Below are 26,522 nucleotides of genomic sequence, written 5' to 3'. Positions count from 1 at the left end.
TACCGCTGCAGTTTGCCTGTTTCTGTTGCAAGCACGCCTTCTCTGCATCGTAGAGTGTAAACGAATGACCGTTATTGATAGACAGACATAAATATCAAAGGGAGGATGGCTTGATGGAACCATCCTAGGAAAGACCTGGGTTCGAATGACAGAGGTATAGCATTTGCTTTTACAGTAGTAAAGAGTTGTGCCTTGGCTCCATGGCTAAGTTGGTCAAAGCACTGGGGTCCACTACGTTGTGTGTTACCGCTGCAATTTGCCTGTTTCTGTTGCAAGCACGCCTTCTCTGCATCGTAGAGTGTAAACGAATGACCGTTATTGATATACAGACATAATAATCAATGGGAGGATGGCTGGATGGATCCATTCTTGGAAAGACCTGGGTCCGAATGACAGAGGTCCACCATTTGCTTTTACAGTAGTACAGAGTTGCGCCTTGGCGCCATGGCTTAGTAGGTCAAAGCACTGGGGTCCACCACGTTGCGCGTTACCGCTGCAGTTTGCCTGTTTCTTATGCATGCACGCCTGCTCTGCATCATAGAGTGTAAACGAATGACCGTTATTGATAGACAGACATAAATATCAAAGGGAGGATGGCTGGATGGATCCATTCCTGGAAAGACCTGGGTCCGAAAGACAGAGGTCCACCATTTGCTTTTACAGTAGTACAGAGTTACGCCTTGGCGCCATGGCTTAGTAGGTCAAAGCACTGGGGTCCACCACGTAGCGCGTTACCGCTGCAGTTTGCCTGTTTCTGTTGCAAGCACGCCTTCTCTGCATCGTAGAGTGTAAACGAATGACCGTTATTGATATACAGACATAATAATCAATTGGAGGATAGGATAGCTGGATGGATCCATTCTTGGAAAGACCTGGGTCCGAATGACAGAGGTCCACCATTTGCTTTTACAGTAGTACAGAGTTGCGCCTTGGCGCCATGGCTTAGTTGTTTAAAGCACTGGGGTCCACCACGTTGCGTGTTACCGCTGACGTTTGCCAGTTTCTGATGCATGCACGCTTTCTCTGCATCGTAGAGTGTAAACGAATGACCGTTAGTAATAGACAGACATAAATAATCAAAGGGAGGATGGATGGCTGGCTGGATGGATCCATTCTAGGAAAGACCTGGGTCCGAATGACAGAGGTCCAGCATTTGCTTTTAAAGTAGTACAGAGTTGTGCATTGGCACCATGGCTTAGTTGGTCAAAGCACTTGTCTAGTAAACAGGAGATCCTGGGTTCAAATCCCAGTGGTGCCTCAGCTTTGTTCATGTTAGGGTTCATGCTAAGGACTCCTCTTCCAGGATTTTGCAAGATTGCCTCTCGTCACGGGCCGGAATGATATATCCCTTCCACTGAGAGAGTAAAGCAGAAAGTCATCTTCCCAGAACCCTGTATTTAAAGAATAGGGTCAGGACGACAAAGACTTCCCTGTGTAGGCTTCGCGCGGCCACCTTTGGCTTTAGGTCCGATGGCCAAAATGCCATTGCCGCACAGAGACGGACACCGCCCAATGTTTGTTGCACTTGTCAGTGCTGTCTACATCTTCCTGTAAATCTTTTTCCGCTGTCAGATCCTGTTGAACGCACACTTCTTGCTTTGTCCGCAAGCGTAAGCAAGTGAGTGCTAGCTGTAGAAAGACAGAGAGGTAGGTAGATAGACAGACAGATAGATAGAAGGATAGATAGATAGATAGATGGATGGATGGGTGGATAGTTGGTTGGATGGATGCGTGGAACATATAGTAGGTAAACGGTAGCAGCCACTCAATTGGTATGAAACTAGGAAAGGGTGGGTGCAGCAAGCTCTGGCGCCGTGGCTTAGCTGGTGAAAGCGCCTGTCTCGTAAACAGGAAATCCTGGGTTCAAATCCCAGCGGTGCCTGGCCTGAAGGAGGCAGAGGCTATGTACAGCAAGACTGTGGGGTAAGTTTAAGTTTTTGGCAGCGTAGCCATTGTTACTGCATGAGGCGATGTTTCTTGGAAAGGAGATTATAAAGCAGAGGTCCAGGTCTCACACCACGAATGGAAGCAATGAGGTAAGAAGTAGACGGACGTCCCTGGGTGGGCTCGAACCACCAACCTTTCGGTTAACAGCCGAACGCGCTATCCGATTGCGCCACAGAGACAGGCGCAGCAGTTGTGACTGGGGTCCACCATGTTGCGTGTTTCCGCTGACGTTTGCCAGTTTCTGTTGCAAGCACGCCTTCTCTGCATCGTATAGTGTAAACGAATGACCGTTATTGATAGACAGACATAAATATCAAAGGGAGGATGGCTGGATGGATCCATCCTAGGAAAGACCTGGGTCCAAATGACAGAGGTCTAGCATTTGCTTTTACAGTAGTACAGAGTTGTGCCTTGGCGCCATGGCTTAGTTGGTCAAAGCACTGGGGTCCACTACGTTGCTTGTTACCGCTGCAGTTTGCCAGTTTCTGTTGCAAGCACGCCTTCTCTGCATCGTAGAGTGTAAACGAATGTCCGTTATTGATAGACAGACATAAATATCAAAGGGAGGATGGCTGGATGGATCCATTCTTGGAAAGACCTGGGTACGAATGACAGAGTTCCACCATTTGCTTTTACAGTAGTACAGAGTTGCGCCTTGGCACCATGGCTTAGTTGGTCAAAGCACTGGGGTCCACCACGTTGCGCGTTACCGCTGCAGTTTGCCTGTTTCTGTTGCAAGCACGCCTTCTCTGCATCGTAGAGTGTAAACGAATGACCGTTAGTGATAGACAGACATAAATAATCAAAGGGATGATGGATGGCTGGATGGATCCATTCTTGGAAAGACCTGGGTCCGAATGACAGAGGTCCACCATTTGCTTTTACAGTTGTACAGAGTTGCGCCTTGGCACCATGGCTTAGTCGGTCAAAGCACTGGGGTCCACCACGTTGCGTGTTACCACTGAAGTTTGCCAGTTTCTGATGCATACACGCCTTCTCTGCATCATAGAGTGTAAACGAATGACCGTTAGTGATAGACAGACATAAATATCAAAGGGAGGATGGCTTGATGGATCCATCCTAGGAAAGACCTGGGTCCGAATGACAGAGGTCCACCATTTGCTTCTGCAGTAGTACAGAGTTGCGCCTTGGCGCCATGGCTTAGTTGGTCAAAGCACTGGGGTCCACCACGTTGCGTGTTACCGCTGACGTTTGCCAGTTTCTGATGCATGCACGCTTTCTCTGCATCGTAGAGTGTAAACGAATGACCGTTAGTAATAGACAGACATAAATAATCAAAGGGAGGATGGATGGCTGGCTGGATGGATCCATTCTAGGAAAGACCTGGGTCCGAATGACAGAGGTCCAGCATTTGCTTTTAAAGTAGTACAGAGTTGTGCCTTGGCGCCATGGCTTATTTGGTCAACGCACTGGGGTCCACTACGTTGCGTGTTACCGCTGCAGTTTGCCAGCTTCTTTTGCAAGCACGCCTTCTCTGCATCGTAGAGTGTAAACAAATGACCGAATGACCATCGTCATAGCACCTGTCTAGTAAACAGGAGATCCTGGGTTCAAATCCCAGTGGTGCCTCAGCTTTGTTCATGTTAGGGTACATGCTAAGGACTCCCCTTCCAGGATTTTGCAAGATTGCCTCTCGTCACGGGCCGGAATGATATATCCCTTCCACTGAGAGAGTAAAGCAGAAAGTCATCTTCCCAGAACCCTGTATTTAAAGAATAGGGTCAGGACGACAAAGACTTCCCTGTGTAGGCTTCGCGCGGCCACCTTTGGCTTTAGGTCCGATGGCGAAAATGCCATTGCCGCACAGAGACGGACACCGCCCAATGTTTGTTGCACTTGTCAGTGCTGTCTACATCTTCCTGCAAATCTTTTTCCGCTGTCAGATCCTGTTGAACGCACACTTCTTGCTTTGTCCGCAAGCGTAAGCAAGTGAGTGCTAGCTGTAGAAAGACAGAGAGGTAGGTAGATAGACAGACAGATAGATAGAAGGATAGATAGATAGATAGATGGATGGATGGGTGGGTTGATAGTTGGTTGGATGGATGCGTGGAACATATAGTAGGTAAACGGTAGCAGCCACTGAATTGGTATGAAACTAGGAAAGGGTGGGTGCAGCAAGCTCTGGCGCCGTGGCTTAGCTGGTGAAAGCGCCTGTCTCGTAAACAGGAAATCCTGGGTTCAAATCCCAGCGGTGCCAGGCCTGAAGGAGGCAGAGGCTATGTACAGCAAGACTGTGGGGCAAGTTTAAGTTTTTGGCAGCGTAGCCATTGTTACTGCATGAGGCGATGTTTCTTGGACAGGAGATTATAAAGCAGAGGTCCAGGTCTCACACCACGAATGGAAGCAATGAGGTAAGAAATAGACGGACGTCCCTGGGTGGGCTTGAACCACCAACCTTTCGGTTAACAGCCGAACGCGCTATCCGATTGCGCCACAGAGACAGGCGCAGCAGTTGTGACTGGGGTCCACCATGTTGCGTGTTTCCGCTGACGTTTGCCAGTTTCTGTTGCAAGCACGCCTTCTCTGCATCGTATAGTGTAAACGAATGACCGTTAGTGATAGACAGACATAAATAATCAAAGGGATGATGGATGGCTGGATGGATCCATTCTTGGAAAGACCTGGGTCCGAAAGACAGAGGTCCACCATTTGCTTTTACAGTTGAACAGAGTTACGCCTTGGCGCCATGGCTTAGTAGGTCAAAGCACTGGGGTCCACCACGTTGCGTGTTACCGCTGACGTTTGCCTGTTTCTGATGCATGCACGCTTTCTCTGCATCGTAGAGTGTAAACGAATGACCGTTAGTAATAGACAGACATAAATAATCAAAGGGATGATGGATGGCTGGCTGGATGGATCCATTCTAGGAAAGACCTGGGTCCGAATGACAGAGGTCCAGCATTTGTTTTTAAAGTAGTACAGACATGTGCCTTGGCGCCATGGCTTAGTTGGTCAAAGCACCTGTCTAGTAAACAGGAGATCCTGGGTTCAAATCCCAGTGGTGCCTCAGCTTTGTTCATGTTAGGGTACATGCTAAGGACTCCCCTTCCAGGATTTTGCAAGATTGCCTCTCGTCACGGGCCGGAATGATATATCCCTTCCACTGAGAGAGTAAAGCAGAAAGTCATCTTCCCAGAACCCTGTATTTAAAGAATAGGGTCAGGACGACAAAGACTTCCCTGTGTAGGCTTCGCGCGGCCACCTTTGGCTTTAGGTCCGATGGCGAAAATGCCATTGCCGCACAGAGACGGACACCGCCCAATGTTTGTTGCACTTGTCAGTGCTGTCTACATCTTCCTGCAAATCTTTTTCCGCTGTCAGATCCTGTTGAACGCACACTTCTTGCTTTGTCCGCAAGCGTAAGCAAGTGAGTGCTAGCTGTAGAAAGACAGAGAGGTAGGTAGATAGACAGACAGATAGATAGAAGGATAGATAGATAGATAGATGGATGGATGGGTGGGTTGATAGTTGGTTGGATGGATGCGTGGAACATATAGTAGGTAAACGGTAGCAGCCACTGAATTGGTATGAAACTAGGAAAGGGTGGGTGCAGCAAGCTCTGGCGCCGTGGCTTAGCTGGTGAAAGCGCCTGTCTCGTAAACAGGAAATCCTGGGTTCAAATCCCAGCGGTGCCAGGCCTGAAGGAGGCAGAGGCTATGTACAGCAAGACTGTGGGGCAAGTTTAAGTTTTTGGCAGCGTAGCCTTTGTTACTGCATGAGGCGATGTTTCTTGGACAGGAGATTATAAAGCAGAGGTCCAGGTCTCACACCACGAATGGAAGCAATGAGGTAAGAAATAGACGGACGTCCCTGGGTGGGCTTGAACCACCAACCTTTAAGTTAACAGCCGAACGCGCTATCCGATTGCGCCACAGAGACAGGCGCAGCAGTTGTGACTGGGGTCCACCATGTTGCGTGTTTCCGCTGACGTTTGCCAGTTTCTGTTGCAAGCACGCCTTCTCTGCATCGTATAGTGTAAACGAATGACCGTTAGTGATAGACAGACATAAATAATCAAAGGGATGATGGATGGCTGGATGGATCCATTCTTGGAAAGACCTGGGTCCGAAAGACAGAGGTCCACCATTTGCTTTTACAGTTGAACAGAGTTACGCCTTGGCGCCATGGCTTAGTAGGTCAAAGCACTGGGGTCCACCACGTTGCGCGTTACCGCTGCAGATTGCCAGTTTCTGTTGCAAGCACGCCTTCTCTGCATCGTAGAGTGTAACCGAATGACCGTTAGTGATAGACAGACATAAATATCAAAGGGAGGTTTGCTAGATGGATCCATTCTAGGAAAGACCTGGGTCCGAATGACAGAGGTCCACCATTTGCTTCTGCAGTAGTACAGAGTTGCGCCTTGGCGCCATGGCTTAGTTGCTCAAAGCACTGGGGTCCACCACGTTGCGTGTTACCGCTGACGTTTGCCTGTTTCTGATGCATGCACGCTTTCTCTGCATCGTAGAGTGTAAACGAATGACCGTTAGTAATAGACAGACATAAATAATCAAAGGGATGATGGATGGCTGGCTGGATGGATCCATTCTAGGAAAGACCTGGGTCCGAATGACAGAGGTCCAGCATTTGTTTTTAAAGTAGTACAGACATGTGCCTTGGCGCCATGGCTTAGTTGGTCAAAGCACCTGTCTAGTAAACAGGAGATCCTGGGTTCAAATCCCAGTGGTGCCTCAGCTTTGTTCATGTTAGGGTACATGCTAAGGACTCCCCTTCCAGGATTTTGCAAGATTGCCTCTCGTCACGGGCCGGAATGATATATCCCTTCCACTGAGAGAGTAAAGCAGAAAGTCATCTTCCCAGAACCCTGTATTTAAAGAATAGGGTCAGGACGACAAAGACTTCCCTGTGTAGGCTTCGCGCGGCCACCTTTGGCTTTAGGTCCGATGGCGAAAATGCCATTGCCGCACAGAGACGGACACCGCCCAATGTTTGTTGCACTTGTCAGTGCTGTCTACATCTTCCTGCAAATCTTTTTCCGCTGTCAGATCCTGTTGAACGCACACTTCTTGCTTTGTCCGCAAGCGTAAGCAAGTGAGTGCTAGCTGTAGAAAGACAGAGAGGTAGGTAGATAGACAGACAGATAGATAGAAGGATAGATAGATAGATAGATGGATGGATGGGTGGGTTGATAGTTGGTTGGATGGATGCGTGGAACATATAGTAGGTAAACGGTAGCAGCCACTGAATTGGTATGAAACTAGGAAAGGGTGGGTGCAGCAAGCTCTGGCGCCGTGGCTTAGCTGGTGAAAGCGCCTGTCTCGTAAACAGGAAATCCTGGGTTCAAATCCCAGCGGTGCCTGGCCTGAAGGAGGCAGAGGCTATGTACAGCAAGACTGTGGGGCAAGTTTAAGTTTTTGGCAGCGTAGCCATTGTTACTGCATGAGGCCATGTTTCTTGGACAGGAGATTATAAAGCAGAGGTCCAGGTCTCACACCACGAATGGAAGCAATGAGGTAAGAAATAGACGGACGTCCCTGGGTGGGCTTGAACCACCAACCTTTCGGTTAACAGCCGAACGCGCTATCCGATTGCGCCACAGAGACAGGCGCAGCAGTTGTGACTGGGGTCCACCATGTTGCGTGTTTCCGCTGACGTTTGCCAGTTTCTGTTGCAAGCACGCCTTCTCTGCATCGTATAGTGTAAACGAATGACCGTTAGTGATAGACAGACATAAATAATCAAAGGGATGATGGATGGCTGGATGGATCCATTCTTGGAAAGACCTGGGTCCGAATGACAGAGGTCCACCATTTGCTTTTACAGTAGTACAGAGTTGCGCCTTGGTGCCATGGCTTAGTTGGTCAAAGCACTGGGGTCCACCACGTTGCGTGTTACCACTGACGTTTGCCACTTTCTGATGCATACACGCCTTCTCTGCATCGTAGAGTGTAAACGAATGACCGTTAGTGATAGACAGACATAAATATCAAAGGGAGGATGGCTTGATGGATCCATCCTAGGAAAGACCTGGGTCCGAATGACAGAGGTCCACCATTTGCTTTTACAGTAGTACAGAGTTGCGCCTTGGCGCCATGGCTTAGTTTGTCAAAGCACTGGGGTCCACCACGTTGCGCGTTACCGCTGCAGTTTGCCTGTTTCTGTTGCAAGCACGCTTTCTCTGCATCGTAGAGTGTATAAGAATGACCGTTAGTGATAGACAGACATAAATAATCAAAGGGAGGATGGATGGCTGGATGGATCCATTCTTGGAAAGACCTGGGTCCGAAAGACAGAGGTCCACCATTTGCTTTTACAGTAGTACAGAGTAACGCCTTGGCGCCATGGCTTAGTAGGTCGAAGCACTGGGGTCCACCACGTTGCGCGATACCGCTGCAGTTTGCCTGTTTCTGTTGCAAGAACGCCTTCTCTGCATCGTAGAGTGTAAACGAATGACCGTTATTGATAGACAGACATAAATATCAAAGGGAGGATGGCTGGATGGATCAATTCTTGGAAAGACCTGGGTCCGAAAGACAGAGGTCCACCATTTGCTTTTACAGTAGTACAGAGTTACGCCTTGGCGCCATGGCTTAGTAGGTCAAAGCACTGGGGTCCACCACGTTGCGCGTTACCGCTGCAGTTTGCCTGTTTCTGTTGCAAGCACGCCTTCTCTGCATCGTAGAGTGTATAAGAATGACCGTTAGTGATAGACAGACATAAATAATCAAAGGGAGGATGGATGGCTGGATGGATCCATTCTTGGAAAGACCTGGGTCCGAAAGACAGAGGTCCACCATTTGCTTTTACAGTAGTACAGAGTAACGCCTTGGCGCCATGGCTTAGTAGGTCGAAGCACTGGGGTCCACCACGTTGCGCGATACCGCTGCAGTTTGCCTGTTTCTGTTGCAAGAACGCCTTCTCTGCATCGTAGAGTGTAAACGAATGACCGTTATTGATAGACAGACATAAATATCAAAGGGAGGATGGCTGGATGGATCAATTCTTGGAAAGACCTGGGTCCGAAAGACAGAGGTCCACCATTTGCTTTTTCAGTAGTACAGAGTTACGCCTTGGCGCCATGGCTTAGTAGGTCAAAGCACTGGGGTCCACCACGTTGCGCGTTACCGCTGCAGTTTGCCTGTTTCTGTTGCAAGCACGCCTTCTCTGCATCGTAGAGTGTTAACGAATGACCGTTATTGATAGACAGACATAAATATCAAAGGGATGATGGCTTGATGGATCCATCCAATGAAAGACCTGGGTCCGAATGACAGAGGTCTAGCATTTGCTTTTACAGTAGAACAGAGTTGTGCCTTGGCGCCATGGCTTAGTTGGTCAAAGCACTGGGGTCCACTACGTTGCGTGTTACCGCTGCAGTTTGCCTGTTTCTGTTGCAAGCACGCCTTCTCTGCATCGTAGAGTGTTAACGAATGACCGTTATTGATAGACAGACATAAATATCAAAGGGATGATGGCTTGATGGATCCATCCAATGAAAGAACTGGGTCCGAATGACAGAGTTCCACCATTTGCTTTTACAGTAGTTCAGAGTTGCGCCTTGGCACCATGGCTTAGTTGGTCAAAGCACTGGGGTCCACCACGTTGCGCGTTACCGCTGCAGTTTGCCTGTTTCTTATGCATGCACGCTTTCTCTGCATCGTAGAGTGTATAAGAATGACCGTTAGTGATAGACAGACATAAATAATCAAAGGGAGGATGGATGGCTGGATGGATCCATTCTTGGAAAGACCTGGGTCCGAAAGACAGAGGTCCACCATTTGCTTTTACAGTAGTACAGAGTTACGCCTTGGCGCCATGGCTTAGTAGGTCAAAGCACTGGGGTCCACCACGTTGCGCGATACCGCTGCAGTTTGCCTGTTTCTGTTGCAAGCACGCCTTCTCTGCATCGTAGAGTGTAAACGAATGACCGTTATTGATAGACAGACATAAATAATCAAAGGGAGGATGGATGGCTGGATGGATCCATTCTTGGAAAGACCTGGGTCCGAAAGACAGAGGTCCACCATTTGCTTTTACAGTAGTACAGAGTTACGCCTTGGCGCCATGGCTTAGTAGGTCAAAGCACTGGGGTCCACCACGTTGCGCGATACCGCTGCAGTTTGCCTGTTTCTGTTGCAAGCACGCCTTCTCTGCATCGTAGAGTGTAAACGAATGACCGTTATTGATAGACAGACATAAATATCAAAGGGAGGATGGCTGGATGGATCAATTCTTGGAAAGACCTGGGTCCGAAAGACAGAGGTCCACCATTTGCTTTTACAGTAGTACAGAGTTACGCCTTGGCGCCATGGCTTAGTAGGTCAAAGCACTGGGGTCCACCACGTTGCGCGTTACCGCTGCAGTTTGCCTGTTTCTGTTGCAAGCACGCCTTCTCTGCATAGTAGAGTGTTAACGAATGACCGTTATTGATAGACAGACATAAATATCAAAGGGATGATGGCTTGATGGATCCATCCTATGAAAGACCTGGGTCCGAATGACAGAGGTCTAGCATTTGCTTTTACAGTAGAACAGAGTTGTGCCTTGGCGCCATGGCTTAGTTGGTCAAAGCACTGGGGTCCACTACATTGCGTGTTACCGCTGCAGTTTGCCAGTTTCTGTTGTAAGCACGCCTTCTCTGCATCGTAGAGAGTAAACGAATGACCGTTATTGATAGACAGACATAAATATCAAAGGGAGGATGGCTGGATGGATCCATTCTTGGAAAGACCTTGGTCCGAAAGACAGAGGTCCACCATTTGCTTTTACAGTAGTACAGAGTTACGCCTTGGCGCCATGGCTTAGTAGGTCAAAGCACTGGGGTCCACCACGTTGCGCGATACCGCTGCAGTTTGCCTGTTTCTGTTGCAAGCACGCCTTCTCTGCATCGTAGAGTGTAAACGAATGACCGTTATTGATAGACAGACATAAATATCAAAGGGAGGATGGCTGGATGGATCAATTCTTGGCAAGACCTGGGTCCGAAAGACAGAGGTCCACCATTTGCTTTTACAGTAGTACAGAGTTACGCCTTGGCGCCATGGCTTAGTAGGTCAAAGCACTGGGGTCCACCACGTTGCGCGTTACCGCTGCAGTTTGCCTGTTTCTGTTGCAAGCACGCCTTCTCTGCATCGTAGAGTGTTAACGAATGACCGTTATTGATAGACAGACATAAATATCAAAGGGATGATGGCTTGATGGATCCATCCTATGAAAGACCTGGGTCCGAATGACAGAGGTCTAGCATTTGCTTTTACAGTAGAACAGAGTTGTGCCTTGGCGCCATGGCTTAGTTGGTCAAAGCACTGGGGTCCACTACATTGCGTGTTACCGCTGCAGTTTGCCAGTTTCTGTTGTAAGCACGCCTTCTCTGCATCGTAGAGAGTAAACGAATGACCGTTATTGATAGACAGACATAAATATCAAAGGGAGGATGGCTGGATGAATCCATTCTTGGAAAGACCTGGGTCCGAATGACAGAGTTCCACCATTTGCTTTTACAGTAGTTCAGAGTTGCGCCTTGGCACCATGGCTTAGTTGGTCAAAGCACTGGGGTCCACCACGTTGCGCGTTACTGCTGCAGTTTGCCTGTTTCTGTTGCAAGCACGCCTTCTCTGCATCGTAGAGTGTAAACGAATGACCGTTATTGATAGACAGACATAAATATCAAAGGGAGGATGGCTGGATGGATCCATTCTAGGAAAGACCTGGGTCCGATTGACAGAGGTCCACCATTTGCTTCTGCAGTAGTACAGAGTTGCGCCTTGGCGCCATGGCTTAGTTGGTCAAAGCACTGGGGTCCACCACGTTGCGTGTTACCGCTGACGTTTGCCAGTTTCTATTGCCAGCACGCTTTCTCTGCATCGTAGAGTGTATGCGAATGACCGTTAGTCATAGACAGACATAAATAATTAAAGGGAGGATGGATGGCTGGATGGATCCATTCTTGGAAATACCTGGGTCCGAATGACAGAGGTCCACCATTTGCTTCTGCAGTAGTACAGAGTTGTGCCTTGGCGCCATGGCTTAGTAGGTCAAAGCACTTGGGTCCACCACGTTGCGCGTTACCGCTGCAGTTTGCCAGTTTCTGTTGCAAGCACGCCTTCTCTGCATCGTAGAGTATAAACGAATGACCGTTATTGATAGACAGACATAAATATCAAAGGGAGGATGGCTGGATGGATCCATTCTTGGAAAGACCTGGGTCCGAAAGACAGAGGTCCACCATTTGCTTTTACAGTTGTACAGAGTTACGCCTTGGCGCCATGGCTTAGTAGGTCAAAGCACTGGGGTCCACCACGTTGCGCGTTACCGCTGCAGATTGCCAGTTTCTGTTGCAAGCACGCCTTCTCTGCATCGTAGAGTGTAACCGAATGACCGTTAGTGATAGACAGACATAAATATCAAAGGGAGGTTTGCTGGATGGATCCATTCTAGGAAAGACCTGGGTCCGAATGACAGAGGTCCACCATTTGCTTCTGCAGTAGTACAGAGTTGCGCCTTGGCGCCATGGCTTAGTTGCTCAAAGCACTGGGGTCCACCACGTTGCGTGTTACCGCTGACGTTTGCCAGTTTCTGATGCATGCACGCTTTCTCTGCATCGTAGAGTGTAAACGAATGACCGTTAGTAATAGACAGACATAAATAATCAAAGGGATGATGGATGGCTGCCTGGATGGATCCATTCTAGGAAAGACCTGGGTCCGAATGACAGAGGTCCAGCATTTGCTTTTAAAGTAGTACAGAGTTGTGCCTTGGCGCCATGGCTTAGTAGGTCAAAGCACTGGGGTCCACTACGTTGCGTGTTACCACTGACGTTTGCCAGTTTCTGATTGATACACGCCTTCTCTGCATCGTAGAGTGTAAACGAATGACCGTTAGTGATAGACAGACATAAATATCAAAGGGAGGATAGCTTGATGGATCCATCCTAGGAAAGACCTGGGTCCGAATGACAGAGGTCTAGCATTTGCTTTTACAGTAGTACAGAGTTGTGCCTTGGCGCCATGGCTTAGTTGGTCAAAGCACTGGGGTCCACTACATTGCGTGTTACCGCTGCAGTTTGCCAGTTTCTATTGCAAGCACGCTTTCTCTGCATCGTAGAGTGTATACGAATGACAGTTAGTGATAGACAGACATAAATAATCAAAGGGAGGATGGATGGCTGGATGGATCCATTCTTGGAAATACCTGGGTCCGAATGACAGAGGTCCACCATTTGCTTCTGCAGTAGTACAGAGTTGTGCCTTGGCGCCATGGCTTAGTAGGTCAATGCACTGGGGCCCACCACGTTGCGCGTTACCGCTGCAGTTTGCCTGTTTCTGTTGCAAGCACGCCTTCTCTGCATCGTAGAGTGTAAACGAATGACCGTTAGTGATAGACAGACATAAATATCAAAGCGAGGATGGCATGATGGATCCATCCTAGGAAAGACCTGGGTCCGAATGACAGAGGTCTAGCATTTGCTTTTACAGTAGTACAGAGTTGCGCCTTGGCACCATGGCTTAGTTGGTCAAAGCACTGGGGTCCACCACGTTGCGCGTTACCGCTGCAGTTTGCCTGTTTCTGTTGCAAGCACGCCTTCTCTGCATCGTAGAGTGTAAACGAATGACCGTTATTGATAGACAGAAATAAATATCAAAGGGAGGATGGCTGGATGGATCCATTCTTGGAAAGACCTGGGTCCGAATGACAGAGTTCCACAATTTGCTTTTACAGTAGTACAGAGTTGCGCCTTGGCACCATGGCTTAGTTGGTCAAAGCACTGGGGTCCACCACGTTGCGCGTTACCGCTGCAGTTTGCCTGTTTCTGTTGCAAGCACGCCTTCTCTGCATCGTAGAGTGTAAACGAATGACCGTTATTGATAGACAGACATAAATATCAAAGGGAAGATGGCTGGATGGATCCATTCTTGGAAAGACCTGGGTCCGAATGACAGAGTTCCACCATTTGCTTTTACAGTAGTTCAGAGTTGCGCCTTGGCACCATGGCTTAGTTGGTCAAAGCACTGGGGTCCACCACGTTGCGCGTTACCGCTGCAGTTTGCCTGTTTCTGTTGCAAGCACGCCTTCTCTGCATCGTAGAGTGTAAACGAATGACCATTAGTGATAGACAGACATAAATATCAAAGGGAGGATGGCTGGATGGATCCATTCTTGGAAAGACCTGGGTCCGAATGACAGAGGTCTAGCGTTTGCTTTTACAGTAGTACAGAGTTGAGCCTTGGCACCATGGCTTAGTTGGTCAAAGCACTGGGGTCCACCACGTTGCGCGTTAACGCTGACGTTTGCCAGTTTCTTATGCATGCGCGCTTTCTCTGCATCGTAGTGTGTATACGAATGACCGTTAGTGATAGACAGACATAAATAATCAAAGGGAGGATGGATGGCTGGATGGATCCATTCTTGGAAAGACCTGGGTACGAAAGACAGAGGTCCACCATTTGCTTTTACAGTAGTACAGAGTTGCGCCTTGGCGCCATGGCTTAGTAGGTCAAAGCACTGGGGTCCACCACGTTGCGCGTTACCGCTGCAGTTTGCCTGTTTCTGTTGCAAGCACGCCTTCTCTGCATCGTAGAGTGTAAACGAATGACCGTTAGTGATAGACAGACATAAATATCAAAGGGAGGATGGCTGGATGGATCCATTCTTGGAAGACCTAGGTCCAAAAGACAGAGGTCCACCATTTGCTTTTACAGTAGTACAGAGTTACGCCTTGGCGCCGTGGCTTAGTAGGTCAGAGCACTGGGGTCCACCACGTTGCGCGTTACCGCTGCAGATTGCCAGTTTCTGTTGCAAGCACGCCTTCTCTGCATCGTAGAGTGTAACCGAATGACCGTTAGTGATAGACAGACATAAATATCAAAGGGAGGTTTGCTGGATAGATCCATTCTAGGAAAGACCTGGGTCCGAATGACAGAGGTCCACCATTTGCTTCTGCAGTAGTACAGAGTTGCGCCTTGGCGCCATGGCTTAGTTGGTCAAAGCACTGGGGTCCACCACGTTGCATGTTACCGCTGACATTTGCCAGTTTCTGATGCATGCACGCTTTTTCTGCATCGTAGAGTGTAAACGAATGACCGTTAGTAATAGACAGACATAAATATCAAAGGGAGGATGGATGGCTGGCTGGCTGGATCCATTCTAGGAAAGACCTGGGTCCGAATGACAGAGGTCCAGCATTTGCTTTTAAAGTAGTACAGAGTTGTGCCTTGGTGCCATGGCTTAGTTGGTCAAAGCACCTGTCTAGTAAACAGGAGATCCTGGGTTCAAATCCCAGTGGTGCCTCAGCTTTGTTCATGTTAGGGTACATGCTAAGGACTCCCCTTCCAGGATTTTGCAAGATTGCCTCTCGTCACGGGCCGGAATGATATATCCCTTCCACTGAGAGAGTAAAGCAGAAAGTCATCTTCCCAGAACCTTGTATTTAAAGAATAGGGTCAGGACGACAAAGACTTCCCTGTGTAGGCTTCGCGCGGCCACCTTTGGCTTTAGGTCCGATGGCCAAAATGCCATTGCCGCACAGAGACGGACACCGCCCAATGTTTGTTGCACTTGTCAGTGCTGTCTACATCTTCCTGTAAATCTTTTTCCGCTGTCAGATCCTGTTGAACGCACACTTCTTGCTTTGTCCGCAAGCGTAAGCAAGTGAGTGCTAGCTGTAGAAAAACAGAGAGGTAGGTAGATAGACAGACAGATAGATAGAAGGATAGATAGATAGATAGATGGATGGATGGGTGGGTGGATAGTTGGTTGGATGGATGCGTGGAACATATAGTAGGTAAACGGTAGCAGCCACTCAATTGGTATGAAACTAGGAGAGGGTGAGTGCAGCAAGCTCTGGCGCCGTGGCTTAGCTGGTGAAAGCGCCTGTCTCGTAAACAGGAAATCCTGGGTTCAAATCCCAGCGGTGCCTGGCCTGAAGGAGGCAGAGGCTATGTACAGCAAGACTGTGGGGCAAGTTTAAATTTTTGGCAGCGTAGCCATTGTTACTGCATGAGGCGATGTTTCTTGGACAGGAGATTATAAAGCAGAGGTCCAGGTATCACACCACGAATGGAAGCAATGAGGTAAGAAGTAGACGGAAGTCCCTGGGTGGGCTCGAACCACCAACCTATCGGTTAACAGCCGAACGCGCTATCCGATTGCGCCACAGAGACAGGCGCAGCAGTTGTGACTGGGGTCCACCATTTTGCGTGTTTCCGCTGACGTTTGCCAGTTTCTGTTGCAAGCACGCCTTCTCTGCATCGTATAGTGTAAACGAATGACCGTTAGTGATAGACAGACATAAATAATCAAAGGGATGATGGATGGCTGGATGGATCCATTCTTGGAAAGACCTGGGTCCGAATGACAGAGGTCCACCATTTGCTTTTACAGTAGTACAGAGTTGCGCCTTGGCGCCATGGCTTAGTTGGTCAAAGCACTGGGGTCCACCACGTTGCGTGTTACCACTGACGTTTGCCAGTTTCTGATGCATACACCCCTTCTCTGCATCGTAGAGTGTATACGAATGACCGTTAGTGATAGACAGACATAAATAATCAAAGGGAGGATGGATGGCTGGATGGATCCATTCTTGGAAAGACCTGGGTACGAAAGACAGAGGTCCACCATTTGCTTTTACAGTCGTACAGAGTTACGCCTTGGCGCCATGGCTTAGTAGGTCAAAGCACTGGGGTCCACCACGTTGCGCGATACCGCTGCAGTTTGCCTGTTTCTGTTGCAAGCACGCCTTCTCTGCATCGTAGAGTGTAAACGAATGACCGTTATTGATAGACAGACATAAATATCAAAGGGAGGATGGCTGGATGGATCAATTCTTGGAAAGACCTGGGTCCGAAAGACAGAGGTCCACCATTTGCTTTTACAGTAGTACAGAGTTACGCCTTGGCGCCATGGCTTAGTAGGTCAAAGCACTGGGGTCCACCACGTTGCGCGTTACCGCTGCAGTTTGCCTGTTTCTGTTGCAAGCACGCCTTCTCTGCATCGTAGAGTGTTAACGAATGACCGTTATTGATAGACAGACATAAATATCAAAGGGATGATGGCTTGAAGGATCCATCCTATGAAAGACCTGGGTCCGAATGACAGAGGTCTAGCATTTGCTTTTACAGTAGAACAGAGTTGTGCCTTGGCGCCATGGCTTAGTTGGTCAAAGCACTGGGGTCCACTACGTTGCGTGTTACCGCTGCAGTTTGCCAGTTTCTGTTGTAAGCACGCCTTCTCTGCATCGTAGAGAGTAAACGAATGACCGTTATTGATAGACAGACATAAATAATCAAAGGGAGGATGGATGGCTGGATGGATCCATTCTTGGAAAGACCTGGGTCCGAAAGACAGAGGTCCACCATATGCTTTTACAGTAGTACAGAGTTGTGTCTTGGCGCCATGGCTTAGTTGGTCAAAGCACTGGGGTCCACCATGTTGCGTGTTTCCGCTGACGTTTGCCAGTTTCTGTTGCAAGCACGCCTTCTCTGCATCGTATAGTGTAAACGAATGACCGTTAGTGATAGACAGACATAAATAATCAAAGGGATGATGGATGGCTGGATGGATCCATTCTTGGAAAGACCTGGGTCCGAATGACAGAGGTCCACCATTTGCTTTTACAGTAGTACAGAGTTGCGCCTTGGCGCCATGGCTTAGTTGGTCAAAGCACTGGGGTCCACCACGTTGCGTGTTACCACTGACGTTTGCCAGTTTCTGATGCATACACGCCTTCTCTGCATCGTAGAATGTAAACGAATGACCGTTAGTGATAGACAGACATAAATATCAAAGGGAGGATGGCTTGATGGATCCATCCTAGGAAAGACCTGGGTCCGAATGACAGAGGTCTAGCATTTGCTTTTACAGTAGTACAGAGTTGTGCCTTGGCGCCATGGCTTAGTTGGTCAAAGCACTGGGGTCCACCACGTTGCGCGTTACCGCTGCAGTTTGCCTGTTTCTTATGCATGCACGCTTTCTCTGCATCGTAGAGTGTATAAGAATGACCGTTAGTGATAGACAGACATAAATATCAAAGGGAGGATGGCTGGATGGATCCATTCTTGGAAAGACCTGGGTCCGAATGACAGAGGTCTAGCGTTTGCTTTTACAGTAGTACAGAGTTGAGCCTTGGCACCATGGCTTAGTTGGTCAAAGCACTGGGGTCCACCACGTTGCGCGTTAACGCTGACGTTTGCCAGTTTCTTATGCATGCGCGCTTTCTCTGCATCGTAGAGTGTATACGAATGACCGTTAGTGATAGACAGACATAAATAATCAAAGGGAGGATGGATGGCTGGATGGATCCATTCTTGGAAAGACCTGGGTACGAAAGACAGAGGTCCACCATTTGCTTTTACAGTAGTACAGAGTTACGCCTTGGCGCCATGGCTTAGTAGGTCAAAGCACTGGGGTCCACCACGTTGCGCGATACCGCTGCAGTTTGCCTGTTTCTGTTGCAAGCACCCCTTCTCTGCATCGTAGAGTGTATACGAATGACCGTTAGTGATAGACAGACATAAATAATCAAAGGGAGGATGGATGGCTGGATGGATCCATTCTTGGAAAGACCTGGGTACGAAAGACAGAGGTCCACCATTTGCTTTTACAGTAGTACAGAGTTACGCCTTGGCGCCATGGCTTAGTAGGTCAAAGCACTGGGGTCCACCACGTTGCGCGATACCGCTGCAGTTTGCCTGTTTCTGTTGCAAGCACGCCTTCTCTGCATCGTAGAGTGTAAACGAATGACCGTTATTGATAGACAGACATAAATATCAAAGGGAGGATGGCTGGATGGATCAATTCTTGGAAAGACCTGGGTCCGAAAGACAGAGGTCCACCATTTGCTTTTACAGTAGTACAGAGTTACGCCTTGGCGCCATGGCTTAGTAGGTCAAAGCACTGGGGTCCACCACGTTGCGCGTTACCGCTGCAGTTTGCCTGTTTCTGTTGCAAGCACGCCTTCTCTGCATCGTAGAGTGTTAACGAATGACCGTTATTGATAGACAGACATAAATATCAAAGGGATGATGGCTTGAAGGATCCATCCTATGAAAGACCTGGGTCCGAATGACAGAGGTCTAGCATTTGCTTTTACAGTAGAACAGAGTTGTGCCTTGGCGCCATGGCTTAGTTGGTCAAAGCACTGGGGTCCACTACGTTGCGTGTTACCGCTGCAGTTTGCCAGTTTCTGTTGTAAGCACGCCTTCTCTGCATCGTAGAGAGTAAACGAATGACCGTTATTGATAGACAGACATAAATAATCAAAGGGAGGATGGATGGCTGGATGGATCCATTCTTGGAAAGACCTGGGTCCGAAAGACAGAGGTCCACCATATGCTTTTACAGTAGTACAGAGTTGTGTCTTGGCGCCATGGCTTAGTTGGTCAAAGCACTGGGGTCCACCATGTTGCGTGTTTCCGCTGACGTTTGCCAGTTTCTGTTGCAAGCACGCCTTCTCTGCATCGTATAGTGTAAACAAATGACCGTTAGTGATAGACAGACATAAATAATCAAAGGGATGATGGATGGCTGGATGGATCCATTCTTGGAAAGACCTGGGTCCGAATGACAGAGGTCCACCATTTGCTTTTACAGTAGTACAGAGTTGCGCCTTGGCACCATGGCTTAGTTGGTCAAAGCACTGGGGTCCACCACGTTGCGTGTTACCCCTGACGTTTGCCAGTTTCTGATGCATACATGCCTTCTCTGCATCGTAGAGTGTAAACGAATGACCGTTAGTGATAGACAGACATAAATATCAAAGGGAGGATGGCTTGAAGGATCCATCCTAGGAAAGACCTGGGTCCAAATGACAGAGGTCTAGCATTTGCTTTTACAGTAGTACAGAGTTGTGCCTTGGCGCCATGGCTTAGTTGGTCAACGCACTGGGGTCCACCACGTTGCGCGTTACCGCTGCAGTTTGCCTGTTTCTTATGCATGCACGCTTTCTCTGCATCGTAGAGTGTATAAGAATGACCGTTAGTGATAGACAGACATAAATAATCAAAGGGAGGATGGATGGCTGGATGGATCCATTCTTGGAAAGACCTGGGTCCGAAAGACAGAGGTCCACCATTTGCTTTTACAGTAGTACAGAGTTACGCCTTGGCGCCATGGCTTAGTAGGTCAAAGCACTGGGGTCCACCACGTTGCGCGTTACCGCTGCAGTTTGCCTGTTTCTGTTGCAAGCACGCCTTCTCTGCATCGTAGAGTGTTAACGAATGACCGTTATTGATAGACAGACATAAATATCAAAGGGATGATGGCTTGATGGATCCATCCTATGAAAGACCTGGGTCCGAATGACAGAGGTCTAGCATTTGCTTTTACAGTAGTACAGAGTTGCGCCTTGGCACCATGGCTTAGTTGGTCAAAGCACTGGGGTCCACTACGTTGCGTGTTACCGCTGCAGTTTGCCTGTTTCTGTTGCAAGCACGCCTTCTCTGCATCGTAGAGTGTAAACGAATGACCGTTATTGATAGACAGACATAAATATCAAAGGGAGGATGGCTGGATGGATCCATTCTAGGAAAGACCTGGGTCCGATTTACAGAGGTCCACCATTTGCTTCTGCAGTAGTACAGAGTTGCGCCTTGGCGCCATGGCTTAGTTGTTTAAAGCACTGGGGTCCACCACGTTGCGTGTTACCGCTGACGTTTGCCTGTTTCTGTTGCAAGCACGCCTTCTCTGCATCGTAGAGTGTAAATGAATGACCGTTATTGATAGACAGACATAAATAATCAAAGGGAGGATGGATGGCTGGCTGGATGGATCCATTCTAGGAAAGACCTGGGTCCGAATGACAGAGGTCCAGCATTTGCTTTTAAAGTAGTACAGAGTTGTGCCTTGGCGCCATGGCTTAGTTGGTCAAAGCACTTGTCTAGTAAACAGGAGATCCTGGGTTCAAATCCCAGTGGTGCCTCAGCTTTGTTCATGTTAGGGTACATGCTAAGGACTCCCCTTCCAGGATTTTGCAAGATTGCCTCTCGTCACGGGCCGGAATGATATATCCCTTCCACTGAGAGAGTAAAGCAGAAAGTCATCTTCCCAGAACCCTGTATTTAAAGAATAGGGTCAGGACGACAAAGACTTCCCTGTGTAGGCTTCGCGCGGCCACCTTTGGCTTTAGGTCCGATGGCGAAAATGCCATTGCCGCACAGAGACGGACACCGCCCAATGTTTGTTGCACTTGTCAGTGCTGTCTACATCTTCCTGTAAATCTTTTTCCGCTGTCAGATCCTGTTGAAAGCACACTTATTGCTTTGTCCGCAAGCGTAAGCAAGTGAGTGCTAGCTGTAGAAAGACAGAGAGGTAGGTAGATAGAAAGACAGATAGATAGAAGGATAGATAGATAGATAGATGGATGGATGGGTGGGTGGATAGTTGGTTGGATGGATGCGTGGAACATATAGTAGGTAAACGGTAGCAGCCACTGAATTGGTATGAAACTAGGAAAGGGTGGGTGCAGCAAGCTCTGGCGCCGTGGCTTAGCTGGTGAAAGCGCCTGTCTCGTAAACAGGAAATCCTGGGTTCAAATCCCAGCGGTGCCTGGCCTGAAGGAGGCAGAGGCTATGTACAGCAAGACTGTGGGGCAAGTTTAAGTTTTTGGCAGCGTAGCCATTGTTACTGCATGAGGCGATGTTTCTTGGGCAGGAGATTATAAAGCAGAGGTCCAGGTCTCACACCACGAATGGAAGCAATGAGGTAAGAAGTAGACAGACGTCCCTGGGTGGGCTCGAACCACCAACCTTTCGGTTAACAGCCGAACGCGCTATCCGATTGCGCCACAGAGACAGGCGCAGCAGTTGTGACTGGGGTCCACCATGTTGCGTGTTTCCGCTGACGTTTGCCAGTTTCTGTTGCAAGCACGCCTTCTCTGCATCGTATAGTGTAAATGAATGACCGTTAGTGATAGACAGACATAAATAATCAAAGGGAGGATGGATGGCTGGATGGATCCATTCTTTGAAAGACCTGGGTCCGAAAGACAGAGGTCCACCATTTGCTTTTACAGTAGTACAGAGTTACGCCTTGGCGCCATGGCTTAGTAGGTCAAAGCACTGGTGTCCACCACGTTGCGCGTTACCGCTGCAGTTTGCCTGTTTCTGTTGCAAGCACGCCTTCTCTGCATCGTAGAGTGTAAACGAATGACCGTTATTGATAGACAGACATAAATATCAAAGGGAGGATGGCTGGATGGATCCATTCTTGGAAAGACCTGGGTCCGAAAGACAGAGGTCCACCATTTGCTTTTACAGCAGTACAGAGTTACGCCTTGGCGCCATGGCTTAGTAGGTCAAAGCACTGGGGTCCACCACGTTGCGCGTTACCGCTGCAGTTTGCCTGTTTCTTATGCATGCATGCTTTCTCTGCATCGTAGAGTGTATACGAATGACCGTTAGTGATAGACAGACATAAATATCAAAGGGATGATGGCTGGATGGATCCATTCTTGGAAAGACCTGGGTCCGAAAGACAGAGGTCCACCATTTGCTTTTACAGCAGTACAGAGTTACGCCTTGGCGCCATGGCTTAGTAGGTCAGAGCACTGGGGTCCACCACGTTGCGCGTTACCGCTGCAGTTTGCCTGTTTCTGTTGCAAGCACGCCTTCTCTGCATCGTACAGTGTAAACGAATGACCGTTATTGATAGACAGACATAAATATCAAAGGGATGATGGCTGGATGGATCCATCCTAGGAAAGACCTGGGTCCGAATGACAGAGGTCTAGCATTTGCTTTTACAGTAGTACAGAGTTGTGCCTTGGCGCCATGGCTTAGTTGGTCAAAGCACTGGGGTCCACTACGTTGTGTGTTACCGCTGCAGTTTGCCAGTTTCTGTTGCAAGCACGCCTTCTCTGCATCGTAGAGTGTAAACGAATGACCGTTATTGATAGACAGACATAAATATCAAAGGGAGGATGGCTGGATGGATCCATTTTAGGAAAGACCTGGGTCCGATTGACAGAGGTCCACCATTTGCTTCTGCAGTAGTACAGAGTTGCGCCTTAGCGCCATGGCTTAGTTGGTCAAAGCACTGGGGTCCACCACGTTGCGTGTTACCGCTGACGTTTGCCAGTTTCTGATGCATGCACGCTTTCTCTGCATCGTAGAGTGTAAACGAATGACCGTTAGTAATAGACAGACATAAATAATCAAAGGGAGGATGGATGGCTGGCTGGATGGATCCATTCTAGGAAAGACCTGGGTCCGAATGACAGAGGTCCACCATTTGCTTTTACAGTAGTACAGAGTTACGCCTTGGCGCCATGGCTTAGTAGGTCAAAGCACTGGGGTCCACCACGTTGCGCGTTACCGCTGCAGTTTGCCTGTTTCTGTTGCAAGCACGCCTTCTCTGCATCGTAGAGTGTAAACGAATGACCGTTATTGATAGACAGACATAAATATCAAAGGGAGGATGGCTTGATGGAACCATCCTAGGAAAGACCTGGGTTCGAATGACAGAGGTATAGCATTTGCTTTTACAGTAGTACAGAGTTGTGCCTTGGCTCCATGGCTAAGTTGGTCAAAGCACTGGGGTCCACTACGTTGTGTGTTACCGCTGCAATTTGCCTGTTTCTGTTGCAAGCACGCCTTCTCTGCATCGTAGAGTGTAAACGAATGACCGTTATTGATAGACAGACATAAATATCAAAGGGATGATGGCTGGATGGATCCATCCTAGGAAAGACCTGGGTCCGAATGACAGAGGTCTAGCATTTGCTTTTACAGTAGTACAGAGTTGTGCCTTGGCGCCATGGCTTAGTTGGTCAAAGCACTGGGGTCCACTACGTTGCGTGTTACCGCTGCAGTTTGCCAGTTTCTGTTGCAAGCACGCCTTCTCTGCATCGTAGAGTGTAAACGAATGACCGTTATTGATAGACAGACATAAATATCAAAGGGAGGATGGCTGGATGGATCCATTTTAGGAAAGACCTGGGTCCGATTGACAGAGGTCCACCATTTGCTTCTGCAGTAGTACAGAGTTGCGCCTTAGCGCCATGGCTTAGTTGGTCAAAGCACTGGGGTCCACCACGTTGCGTGTTACCGCTGACGTTTGCCAGTTTCTGATGCATGCACGCTTTCTCTGCATCGTAGAGTGTAAACGAATGACCGTTAGTAATAGACAGACATAAATAATCAAAGGGAGGATGGAAGGCTGGCTGGATGGATCCATTCTAGGAAAGACCTGGGTCCGAATGACAGAGGTCCACCATTTGCTTTTACAGTAGTACAGAGTTACGCCTTGGCGCCATGGCTTAGTAGGTCAAAGCACTGGGGTCCACCACGTTGCGCGTTACCGCTGCAGTTTGCCTGTTTCTGTTGCAAGCACGCCTTCTCTGCATCGTAGAGTGTAAACGAATGACCGTTATTGATAGACAGACATAAATATCAAAGGGAGGATGGCTTGATGGAACCATCCTAGGAAAGACCTGGGTTCGAATGACAGAGGTATAGCATTTGCTTTTACAGTAGTAAAGAGTTGTGCCTTGGCTCCATGGCTAAGTTGGTCAAAGCACTGGGGTCCACTACGTTGTGTGTTACCGCTGCAATTTGCCTGTTTCTGTTGCAAGCACGCCTTCTCTGCATCGTAGAGTGTAAACGAATGACCGTTATTGATATACAGACATAATAATCAATGGGAGGATGGCTGGATGGATCCATTCTTGGAAAGACCTGGGTCCGAATGACAGAGGTCCACCATTTGCTTTTACAGTAGTACAGAGTTGCGCCTTGGCGCCATGGCTTAGTAGGTCAAAGCACTGGGGTCCACCACGTTGCGCGTTACCGCTGCAGTTTGCCTGTTTCTTATGCATGCACGCCTGCTCTGCATCATAGAGTGTAAACGAATGACCGTTATTGATAGACAGACATAAATATCAAAGGGAGGATGGCTGGATGGATCCATTCCTGGAAAGACCTGGGTCCGAAAGACAGAGGTCCACCATTTGCTTTTACAGTAGTACAGAGTTACGCCTTGGCGCCATGGCTTAGTAGGTCAAAGCACTGGGGTCCACCACGTTGCGCGTTACCGCTGCAGTTTGCCTGTTTCTGTTGCAAGCACGCCTTCTCTGCATCGTAGAGTGTAAACGAATGACCGTTATTGATATACAGACATAATAATCAATTGGAGGATAGGATAGCTGGATGGATCCATTCTTGGAAAGACCTGGGTCCGAATGACAGAGGTCCACCATTTGCTTTTACAGTAGTACAGAGTTGCGCCTTGGCGCCATGGCTTAGTTGTTTAAAGCACTGGGGTCCACCACGTTGCGTGTTACCGCTGACGTTTGCCAGTTTCTGATGCATGCACGCTTTCTCTGCATCGTAGAGTGTAAACGAATGACCGTTAGTAATAGACAGACATAAATAATCAAAGGGAGGATGGATGGCTGGCTGGATGGATCCATTCTAGGAAAGACCTGGGTCCGAATGACAGAGGTCCAGCATTTGCTTTTAAAGTAGTACAGAGTTGTGCATTGGCACCATGGCTTAGTTGGTCAAAGCACTTGTCTAGTAAACAGGAGATCCTGGGTTCAAATCCCAGTGGTGCCTCAGCTTTGTTCATGTTAGGGTTCATGCTAAGGACTCCTCTTCCAGGATTTTGCAAGATTGCCTCTCGTCACGGGCCGGAATGATATATCCCTTCCACTGAGAGAGTAAAGCAGAAAGTCATCTTCCCAGAACCCTGTATTTAAAGAATAGGGTCAGGACGACAAAGACTTCCCTGTGTAGGCTTCGCGCGGCCACCTTTGGCTTTAGGTCCGATGGCCAAAATGCCATTGCCGCACAGAGACGGACACCGCCCAATGTTTGTTGCACTTGTCAGTGCTGTCTACATCTTCCTGTAAATCTTTTTCCGCTGTCAGATCCTGTTGAACGCACACTTCTTGCTTTGTCCGCAAGCGTAAGCAAGTGAGTGCTAGCTGTAGAAAGACAGAGAGGTAGGTAGATAGACAGACAGATAGATAGAAGGATAGATAGATAGATAGATGGATGGATGGGTGGATAGTTGGTTGGATGGATGCGTGGAACATATAGTAGGTAAACGGTAGCAGCCACTCAATTGGTATGAAACTAGGAAAGGGTGGGTGCAGCAAGCTCTGGCGCCGTGGCTTAGCTGGTGAAAGCGCCTGTCTCGTAAACAGGAAATCCTGGGTTCAAATCCCAGCGGTGCCTGGCCTGAAGGAGGCAGAGGCTATGTACAGCAAGACTGTGGGGTAAGTTTAAGTTTTTGGCAGCGTAGCCATTGTTACTGCATGAGGCGATGTTTCTTGGAAAGGAGATTATAAAGCAGAGGTCCAGGTCTCACACCACGAATGGAAGCAATGAGGTAAGAAGTAGACGGACGTCCCTGGGTGGGCTCGAACCACCAACCTTTCGGTTAACAGCCGAACGCGCTATCCGATTGCGCCACAGAGACAGGCGCAGCAGTTGTGACTGGGGTCCACCATGTTGCGTGTTTCCGCTGACGTTTGCCAGTTTCTGTTGCAAGCACGCCTTCTCTGCATCGTATAGTGTAAACGAATGACCGTTATTGATAGACAGACATAAATATCAAAGGGAGGATGGCTGGATGGATCCATCCTAGGAAAGACCTGGGTC

The 26,522-nt window shown here is 48.6% G+C and overlaps 19 non-coding genes across 19 annotated transcripts; 13 read left to right on the top strand and 6 right to left on the bottom strand.

Annotated features, from left to right (window-relative positions):
• The first annotated feature begins 1,184 nt into the window (after positions 1–1,184).
• trnat-agu (transfer RNA threonine (anticodon AGU)) lies at positions 1,185–1,258 on the top strand. The gene has a single exon. It is a non-coding gene; the product is annotated as a tRNA-Thr (tRNA).
• Positions 1,259–1,808: 550 nt separating this feature from the next.
• Positions 1,809–1,882, top strand: trnat-cgu (transfer RNA threonine (anticodon CGU)). Its single transcript has one exon. It is a non-coding gene; the product is annotated as a tRNA-Thr (tRNA).
• A 170-nt stretch (positions 1,883–2,052) lies between these two features.
• trnan-guu (transfer RNA asparagine (anticodon GUU)) lies at positions 2,053–2,126 on the bottom strand. The gene has a single exon. It is a non-coding gene; the product is annotated as a tRNA-Asn (tRNA).
• Positions 2,127–4,091: 1,965 nt separating this feature from the next.
• trnat-cgu (transfer RNA threonine (anticodon CGU)) lies at positions 4,092–4,165 on the top strand. Its single transcript has one exon. It is a non-coding gene; the product is annotated as a tRNA-Thr (tRNA).
• Positions 4,166–4,335: 170 nt separating this feature from the next.
• Positions 4,336–4,409, bottom strand: trnan-guu (transfer RNA asparagine (anticodon GUU)). Its single transcript has one exon. It is a non-coding gene; the product is annotated as a tRNA-Asn (tRNA).
• Positions 4,410–4,901: 492 nt separating this feature from the next.
• trnat-agu (transfer RNA threonine (anticodon AGU)) lies at positions 4,902–4,975 on the top strand. Its single transcript has one exon. It is a non-coding gene; the product is annotated as a tRNA-Thr (tRNA).
• Positions 4,976–5,529: 554 nt separating this feature from the next.
• Positions 5,530–5,603, top strand: trnat-cgu (transfer RNA threonine (anticodon CGU)). Its single transcript has one exon. It is a non-coding gene; the product is annotated as a tRNA-Thr (tRNA).
• A 980-nt stretch (positions 5,604–6,583) lies between these two features.
• trnat-agu (transfer RNA threonine (anticodon AGU)) lies at positions 6,584–6,657 on the top strand. Its single transcript has one exon. It is a non-coding gene; the product is annotated as a tRNA-Thr (tRNA).
• A 554-nt stretch (positions 6,658–7,211) lies between these two features.
• On the top strand, positions 7,212–7,285 carry trnat-cgu (transfer RNA threonine (anticodon CGU)). The gene has a single exon. It is a non-coding gene; the product is annotated as a tRNA-Thr (tRNA).
• A 170-nt stretch (positions 7,286–7,455) lies between these two features.
• On the bottom strand, positions 7,456–7,529 carry trnan-guu (transfer RNA asparagine (anticodon GUU)). The gene has a single exon. It is a non-coding gene; the product is annotated as a tRNA-Asn (tRNA).
• Positions 7,530–15,139: 7,610 nt separating this feature from the next.
• On the top strand, positions 15,140–15,213 carry trnat-agu (transfer RNA threonine (anticodon AGU)). Its single transcript has one exon. It is a non-coding gene; the product is annotated as a tRNA-Thr (tRNA).
• Positions 15,214–15,767: 554 nt separating this feature from the next.
• On the top strand, positions 15,768–15,841 carry trnat-cgu (transfer RNA threonine (anticodon CGU)). The gene has a single exon. It is a non-coding gene; the product is annotated as a tRNA-Thr (tRNA).
• A 170-nt stretch (positions 15,842–16,011) lies between these two features.
• trnan-guu (transfer RNA asparagine (anticodon GUU)) lies at positions 16,012–16,085 on the bottom strand. The gene has a single exon. It is a non-coding gene; the product is annotated as a tRNA-Asn (tRNA).
• A 4,680-nt stretch (positions 16,086–20,765) lies between these two features.
• Positions 20,766–20,839, top strand: trnat-agu (transfer RNA threonine (anticodon AGU)). Its single transcript has one exon. It is a non-coding gene; the product is annotated as a tRNA-Thr (tRNA).
• A 554-nt stretch (positions 20,840–21,393) lies between these two features.
• trnat-cgu (transfer RNA threonine (anticodon CGU)) lies at positions 21,394–21,467 on the top strand. Its single transcript has one exon. It is a non-coding gene; the product is annotated as a tRNA-Thr (tRNA).
• Positions 21,468–21,637: 170 nt separating this feature from the next.
• Positions 21,638–21,711, bottom strand: trnan-guu (transfer RNA asparagine (anticodon GUU)). Its single transcript has one exon. It is a non-coding gene; the product is annotated as a tRNA-Asn (tRNA).
• A 3,687-nt stretch (positions 21,712–25,398) lies between these two features.
• Positions 25,399–25,472, top strand: trnat-agu (transfer RNA threonine (anticodon AGU)). The gene has a single exon. It is a non-coding gene; the product is annotated as a tRNA-Thr (tRNA).
• Positions 25,473–26,022: 550 nt separating this feature from the next.
• On the top strand, positions 26,023–26,096 carry trnat-cgu (transfer RNA threonine (anticodon CGU)). Its single transcript has one exon. It is a non-coding gene; the product is annotated as a tRNA-Thr (tRNA).
• Positions 26,097–26,266: 170 nt separating this feature from the next.
• trnan-guu (transfer RNA asparagine (anticodon GUU)) lies at positions 26,267–26,340 on the bottom strand. Its single transcript has one exon. It is a non-coding gene; the product is annotated as a tRNA-Asn (tRNA).
• Between the last annotated feature and the right edge of the window lie 182 nt (positions 26,341–26,522).

This window comes from Amia ocellicauda, chromosome 20, assembly GCF_036373705.1.
Source record: "Amia ocellicauda isolate fAmiCal2 chromosome 20, fAmiCal2.hap1, whole genome shotgun sequence".
NCBI lineage: Eukaryota > Metazoa > Chordata > Actinopteri > Amiiformes > Amiidae > Amia > Amia ocellicauda.
This window is presented reverse-complemented; position numbering and strand designations above follow the sequence as displayed.